The sequence below is a fragment of the Penaeus chinensis genome, chromosome 30 (genome assembly GCF_019202785.1).
Source record: "Penaeus chinensis breed Huanghai No. 1 chromosome 30, ASM1920278v2, whole genome shotgun sequence".
Lineage (NCBI taxonomy): Eukaryota > Metazoa > Arthropoda > Malacostraca > Decapoda > Penaeidae > Penaeus > Penaeus chinensis.
Genome location: NC_061848.1, coordinates 27,455,686 through 27,463,185, shown reverse-complemented (window position 1 = coordinate 27,463,185; position 7,500 = coordinate 27,455,686). Strand labels below are relative to the sequence as shown.

At 39.7% G+C, this 7,500-nt stretch overlaps 1 protein-coding gene across 4 annotated transcripts in view; it reads right to left on the bottom strand.

Moving 5' to 3' along the window:
• LOC125041131 (monocarboxylate transporter 3-like) overlaps nucleotides 1-7,500 on the bottom strand; it is a 62,247-nt gene that overhangs the window by 42,191 nt on the left and 12,556 nt on the right. Inside the window, exons 1-2 of one of the 4 annotated variants that reach the window (XM_047635911.1) lie at nucleotides 1,694-1,755; nucleotides 1-38 (exon numbers count right to left, since the gene is read on the bottom strand). The exon at nucleotides 1-38 is cut by the window's left edge and continues 137 nt beyond it. The exons of 2 other annotated variants lie outside the window; for them this stretch is intronic. The gene's annotated coding sequence lies outside the window, so the exon portion shown is untranslated. Of the gene's footprint in view, nucleotides 455-1,693; nucleotides 1,756-7,500 lie in introns of those variants that run through there. One more of the 4 variants, XM_047635913.1, reaches the window with a different exon arrangement.

Below are 7,500 nucleotides of genomic sequence, written 5' to 3'. Positions count from 1 at the left end.
TTTTCTTGACTCTTTTCCGGCGTGAAAGTGTCTCTTTTCTGTAAACAAGTGACGAAAGCATGGTGATGTGCGGATTACTTATTCGCACACTCGGTTGGAATCGGGGTGGACGGCGCGGTTGCCAGCGCGAACTATTTCTCGACTTTTTTTGTCATCCGTTCAAAATTATGAGTAATCGGTCTTCCCAATGTTCTTTTCCTTGCTTATTTTTTTTTTTTTTTTTTTTGATGGGGGGGGGGGGTCATATCTGTTCAATATTCTCCTTTCCCACACTTATCAACCCCTTTCCTTTCTCCCGCCATTCGTACCTGCTGACGATTCGCACCTCAATCAGACCTGGCCATTATTTTGTACCCTAAACATGATCGCATCTTTACCTGGAGTCTGAACCCTGCAGATCTAGCTTCGCTTATTAAAAAAACTCGTTGATTCGTGCATGTTGAAGTTATTCTCCACATACATAAACACGCACACACACGCACACACACACACACACACACACACACACACACACACACACACACACACACACACATACACACACACGCACACACTCGCACACACACACACAAACGCGCGCGCGCGCACACATTTACATATATATACATATATATACATGTGTGTGTGTTTATATGTGTATAAATATGTATATATATATACTTATGTTCAAATATATACATATATATATACACACACACATCTCTACATGAAGTGAACCCTAACAGTCCCCCCTCCCCCCTCCCCTCCCTCCCCTCGGCCGCCCAGAAGCCAAGCGCGGGATTCGAACCCGGGCAGCCAGCACAGCAACAGCAGGCCAAGCCATATCCGAGGGAACTTTAATCTACTGTATGACGGCGCCCGATGCAAGGCCCTGGCCGATGCAGAGACTGCCTTTTTCCTTCCTCTTGTATTCCTATCGTTCACTTACATAATACATACATGCATATATATATATATATATATATATATATATATATATATATATATACATATACATATGCATATACATATAAACACACACACACAGACACATACATATGTATGAGTGTGAGTGTTTTGTGTGTGTGTATGTGTGTGTATTTATATATACATACATACATATATATATACATTAACATAAGATATAGTTGTTACATCTGGTTGTTGCTTATCCATTAATTTGAACAAGGTATCTGCAACAAAATTACTTAATTGTGCTTATGTTACTCGCGAAATTGAGGCTTATCAAAATGTAATCCTTCTAAAGAGATTTTTATACCCACTTGGATACAATTACATCAGTCAACCTCGGCATAACTACAACAATGTCATTCTTTTACGCCCGTATTCCCAAGCACGCAAATCTTTTGATGCTTTGCATGACAGCCCTACTCACTATGAACCAGCACATATCACGTCGTTAATCAAATCTTCCTCTTCATCTCCGTTAATTAGTGAGAATGAATTGCTAAAATGTTCCACAATCTTCCTTATCTCATTATTCACTCTCCTAGAATACGTTACTTTTACTGATTCACATCGAGTACGACACTATATCACAGTCATCAACCATGCAAATATATAAATGCAAAACACCACTAAACTCCTGTTAAGTAGTTTACAGCAGTCACATTTCTTACTGACAGAATCACAGATATGCTCCCGTTTGTACTCAAAGGTCAAATGTACAATGTTCACTTTCGTTTCTGTTCACCTGTTATCATCTGTTATCAAGAGCGCCGTGCAAAGCGGCACCACCACACGAACCACAGTCCTCCTCTCCCTCCCTCCGTCTACTAACTCCAGTGGCACCTGGGAGTGAGAGAGAGAGAGAGAGAGAGACAGAGAGAGAGAGAAAGAGAGAGTGCCAGGCACCTTTACCAAGTTCTTCAGCGTGTGACCCTCGCTTGTGCTTGTGAAATTTACGAATACATTTCCAGGTTTACTAGGTAGAGATATCTTGTAAAGTCGTGTGAATCAGAATGAATAATGTAGCCTGTGTTATGGCTATCTCTCGAGATTATAACACATATCTGTGCGGGTTATCTGTTGATATGGCAACATTGGCCGAGTACGATAACTAAGATTTTCTCACATTTGGTAGAAATAGATTCCATGCGATTCCTCTGGATATTAGCCACAAAAGCTAAACCCTTCTTGAATACCCTTTACTTATGGAAAAATTAAAGCCACTTTTTTAAACTTAATACAGAATCATTTCCGCGTTCGAAACCTTTAAAGGGAAAAAAATAACACAATGGAAATATACGCGCCATTATCGAACAGCTGATCCGAGCGACGGAAATTAACGTATAACTGGTAACACGACTTTCTCTTCCGATGAATGAACTAATTTGCAAAATGTATTTAACAATAAAAATAATAATAATAAAAACACAAAAGACAACTGCATTACGATTTTCTTAAAAAAAAAAAAAAAAAAAAAATATCTAGTATTGGTACTGTCAGTGGAAAATGCCGATCGCCCTCGGAGCAAGGGACCGAAAATATGCACTTCCACATAATTCAGACGACGTGCATTAATTTTAAATGAAAACAACAGTATTCCGCCCTAAACAAGAGAACAAAACAACATCAACTACATGACTACAGCATCAAAAAAACAACAACGTATATATATATACCCACAAACCCCATTTTCTCTACCAATCATGAAAGTATATTTGCTATATGCTTCAGATATTTGCATATTTATTTAACGAGGTACAATAACACCTGAGTCACCGCCGACAGTCGCCGGAATCGCACCAGTTATTGACATTCGGGGCGGATTCGCGCCGTTGCCATGGCGACGATAGATTGGCCAGGCGGCGCCAATTTCGAATCTGTGGCGGATGGAAATCTCGCTTCATTCCCATTTTTTCGTACATAATACCCTCTCAAAATGTTTTTCTTTGTTTGGGTGAAAAAAAGAAAGTAAAAAAAAAAATCAATAATAATAACTTTTCGTATGTTCTAACATTTAAAAAGGTATCACCTGTTAAAACTATACAATAATATCATCAGTTCCGACTAAGCACTTGAAAGATAAAGTCGTTCAAGAACACTTCGAAAACATTAATTCATTCTTGGGAAAGCCGAAAGGTAAAAAAAAAAAGGATACTAACACGGGGAGAGAGAGAGAGAGAGAGAGAAAAAAAAAAAAAAAAAAGACAAAGCAAAAAAAAAAAAAAATATAATAATAATAGTAATAATAATAATGATGATAATAATAATAATAATAATAATAATAATAATAATAATAATAGTAATAATAATAGTAATAGTAATAGTAGTAATGATAATAATAATGGTAATAGTAGTAGTAGTAGCAGTAATAGTAATAGTAATAATAATAATAATAATAATAACAATAATAATAAAATAATAATTAAAATAATAATAACAAGATAACAACAACAACAACAACAATAATGATGATGACGATGATAATAATGACAATGTTGAAAGGATCAGCAAAACAACAGAAGAGAAAATAAATGTTTAGAATAAAAAACCCACTAAAAGAGAAAACAAACAAATATAATAAAATATAGAAAACAAAGAATTGAAAGGTCATGCGGTACGTCGGTCATTTGGGCTTTAACTGTCATGCAAATATCTTTTCCTGTCCTATTCGTGGAACTCGGACGAAGTTTCTTGGTAATTCTAGTTCCAAAACAAAGCCTTTTTATGTGCAAAGTAATGTTAATTCATTTTCAGAAGTAATCCCCCTTAGTGAAAATTGAAACTATGTATATATATATATATATATATATATATATACATATATATGTATATATATACACACATGCATACATACATACATCCACACACGCACGCGCACACACACACACACACACACACACATACACATATATATGCATAAAATGTTGAGAATCATTGAAAAACGAAACACGTAGCAACGATGCCCAAACGACGGCCATTCAGCCGCCGCGCAAACTTTTCTTTCTACGGGATCACCAAACGGTACTCACTGTCTCGCCGAGTTTTCGAAACTTGCTTCCACGACGCGCATTTAAAAGATAATTATGCGATACACTATGTGCTTATGATATCAACATTTCCCCAAGATATGTGCGTGATATCATCGTACATCGTCTGCAGGAAATCGCCAAAAATAACCCAATAGATCTATTTCCTCGCAGGCCGACTTGTGTCGTCAATTTGCCACCTTTACCTCTTTGACGAAATACCTTTCTGTGACTCTTTGATTAATCCTCTTGTATTTAATCATACAAAGCGCTTGCAGGCTGATTAGACAGTGTACGGGGCAGGGGGGGGGGGGGGTAGAAAGGACTTTGATCGAGGCAAAATGCATTAAGTGCAGGAAAAAAATACATTTCATCATAATGCACAGGTCACAGAATAATGATAATGCATACAAAACCTATCACCAAAATCTAAAACAACGTAGTACAGAATCATTATCAATATTAAGATATGCATACACCTACTACTAAAGTGAACTCTTTATATTATCACCTTTATCGTGGTCAGTTATTATCGATGTCATTATCATTGCTGAGATATAATCGTCATTATCATTATCATCGTTTTCGTTAATGAATATTGTCAGTGTTAATACTATCACTGTTAACATTTCTTTAAATACCAAAATACTACCATTATCGTTGTTATCGTTGTTATCGCTCGAGGCACTGTGAAATAAAACCTTGACAATTGCCATCGCTGATATGACTGACATCATTACTATACCTGATTTTATTGTTGTTTCATTACTTTCACTATTATTATCATTATTAACAAACCTATCCCCCCACCTTTTTTTAAAAAATAAACTGCACGTGACAAAAAAAAAGAAGAAACAAAAAAAAAAACGAAATACAATAAATAATTATATCAATTGTCACTTTTATTGCTTGCCATTTAGCGCTTTTCTGCTCCCTTTCCGCTCCGTTTTGCAGCGCTAAATTCGGGGCTGCCCTCTCGCTGCCTGTCCGAGTTTCCTTGATCTCATTTCTTCTCGTCTCAGTTCTCGAAGTTATTCCTATCATTATTCGTTTCTTATTATCATTCTTTTTTTTGTTGTTCTTTATACTGCATCTTAGGTTTCTTTCTCCTTCACCTCTCTACTTCCTCCGTTTATTGTCGTTGCTTGCTCTCGCTCTTCCACCTTCCTTCTAGTATGCCATTTCCTTAATTTCCTTCTCTTCAGTACTTCCTTACCACATGTTCCTTGTTATCTCTCTTTCGCTTCCTCCTTTCCTCCCCACCGAGCGCATCGTCCCCCCCTCCTCCTCCTCCTCCTCCTCCTCCTCCTAATCGCCACTCTCCTACTTCCATCTTTAGCCTTGTCTCCTTCGCATCGACCAAAAACAAATCTCTTTTTCCCACTTCGAGCCCCACTGCCCCCCCCCCTTTCTTCTCAGGTGAGCGCCCTCTTCGCCTTTCCGTCTCCACCTCATCCACCTCTACCTCCACCTCGTCCACTCCACTCTTCTGCTTCTGTGGGACCTCATCCACCTCTTCTCTTCTTCTCTTCCTTCTTCTCCTCCTTCTACCTCTTTTTCTTCTCTTATTTTTCTTTTTCTTCGTCTTCTTCTTCTTATTCTTATTATTATTATTATTATTATTATTATTATCATTGTAATTATTATTGTTATTTTTCTTCTTCTTCTTCTTCTTCTTATTATTATTATTATTATTATGAATTATCATTATTATTGTTATTTATTTTTCTTCTTCTTCTTCTTCTTCTTCTTCTTCTTCTTCTTCTTCTTCTTCTTCTTCTTCTTCTTCTTCTTCTTCTTCTCCTCCTCCTCCTTCTCCCGCTCGCCCCGCCCCCCACCCGTTCCCTCTCCCTCCCGCTGAGCGATCATGCGTCGGGAGCGTGATAGCGGTCCTGCCTCGCATAGTAATGAGGATATCGTAGCGGGATCCGGGCAGGCGGCGCTGAGGCCGCTCTGTGCCCTAAATATGATAAACAATTACAAAAAACAACAACAAAACGTTCTCCTCTCACACGAGGACACGCAAGTCGCCGCCGAAAGGATGTCGAAAGCAACGCGTTTTGTCGCTGGAAGCTTTGGCTCAGAATCCGACCCTTGTTTTTGTTTTTTGTTTCTTGCTTTTTTTCTCTTTTATTTATTCTTGTTTTGGGATATCCGGTCTTGACGCGGTCGTCCTTCTGGGGAAGCTGCTAACGCCTTTCTTTTTTGTTTGTTTGTTTGTGTGTGATGAAGGACGATTATTGCTGTTTATCGGCGTTGTTGTTGTTGTTTGTTGTTGTTTATTGATGTTAGTTCTGTTTCTGTCAAGAAGGGTTGTTGTTGTTATTGATGTTGTTGTTGCTGTTGTTTGTTCTGTTCGGGCGAGGAGGGTTCGAGACTCATGGGCTGTTTGCAGTCTTCGCTCGTCCGAGTTGCAGGAGGCTGCACGCGGCGCATTCAAATGAGCGAGCGACTGACATAGTGAACCCGAGGCCCTGACCTTTAAGGGTATTTATGGCACCTCTTCATGGCAACACTCGTCGCCTTCATCTTTCCCCCTCCGTTCCATGGCGAAATCTCATTAATCTGTCGGTTCATTTTGCATAAACAAAATTTAAGGAAATTTAATAGATAACTACGAGAGGTGAAAGTCTAAACACACACATGCAAGCACGCATGCAGGCACGCACGCACATATACACACACAGACACACACACACACACACACACACACACAAAAAACAAAAACAAGGCGATGTTTTTCTTCCTGTTGACCACTTGGGCCTAAGTGCCTCCCCCTCCCCCTGAGTCACGGGCATTTGCGGCCCTTAGGGCACGGCCGGACACCAACAGGATGGCACCCCAGGGCAACGCCGTGGCAGAAGGCACCACCTCGACACAACATCCGGCAGGCGCGGTCGGAGGAGAGGGAACAGACACGCGAGGCATTTTTAATTAATTTACTTTGTCTTTGGTGGTTCTTTTCATTTCTTTTCTTCTTCCTCTTCCTATTCTTGTTCTTCTCCTGTCCTTCTCTTCTTCTTCTTCTTCCTCTTGTTATTGTTCTGTCGTTGCTGTTGTTGTTGCTGTTGTTGTTGTTGTTGTTGTTGTTGTTGTTGTTGTTGTTGTTGTTGTTGTTCCTCCTCCTCCTCTTCTTCTTCTTCTTCATCTCCTCCTTTTTCTTTTTCTTTTTTTCTTTTTACTAAGGTCTTTTCAGCTTTTCCTCTGCCTCTTCGGCCTCTGTTGTGTGCAAGATGTTTTGGACATTTTAATATTTCTTTTCTCATCTTTTCTTCCCCTCTTCCTCTTCTTCTTCCTCTTCCTCTCCTTCTTCTTCCCCCAAAAAGAGCACAATGCCCCCCCCCCCCCCCTTCCTCGCCCGTGACTGACCTGACGAGCGACAACTTGTAAGATTTCCTCCGGGGGGGGGGGGGGGGGGGGGGGCACGAGCGACAGCAACCGCTTAGCGGAGTTAGGTCATGCAGGGGGGGGGGGGGTTAGGTCATGCTGAGTTAGGGCTGAGGTTTATTCATGACACACACGCGCA